This window comes from Octopus bimaculoides, chromosome 11 (genome assembly GCF_001194135.2).
Source record: "Octopus bimaculoides isolate UCB-OBI-ISO-001 chromosome 11, ASM119413v2, whole genome shotgun sequence".
Classification (NCBI taxonomy): domain Eukaryota; kingdom Metazoa; phylum Mollusca; class Cephalopoda; order Octopoda; family Octopodidae; genus Octopus; species Octopus bimaculoides.
The window spans coordinates 48,269,198-48,269,833 of record NC_068991.1 but is presented as its reverse complement, the minus strand read 5'-3'; positions in this window follow the sequence as shown (position 1 = coordinate 48,269,833).

Here is a 636-nt window from a genome sequence, read left to right as displayed (position 1 = left end):
CTCTCTCTCTCTCTCTCTCCGGTCGCGCTGCTTTCGCTGATTCTCATGACTCTCTGTCACTATTTAATTCCATTATTATGAATTTGAATTGAAAGCTTGAGTCATAGTGAATTTTTCATTAGATGGTTGCGCAACCCTGGACACTGACCCTATGGATGCGTTGCATTTATTCTCTTGATAGAGCTTGGTGACCCTGACCATTGATCTTCTAGTACTCTTCCGTTCAACATCAACGTAAGGCTCAGTTGATCTTTTCCGAAACCTCTTCACAATTGACCACTCTGAAGTCCCATGACTTCGCCATATCCCTGGCAGGGTAGTTGAACAAGTGCTACACCTTGCTAAAGGGCAACCTATAACTATGCAGGGCAAACTCCTCATATATACCTCCATATCCAAATTGTCGACAATGGCGAATAAACACCACCATCGTGTTGTACGCAAAGTTTTTCACAATAAAAAACATAAGGATACAGGTGATTATGAACTTCATGAAACAAATGCAAAATAGTATACCCAAGAGGATGGTTTTGTTGATCCTCATTGCAGACTAGTATAGATTAGTAGCGAAGTACATTCACTGTTAAGGGCCATCGGTTTACTATTGACAGAACTCGGATTAGTTAAATGAGCTTC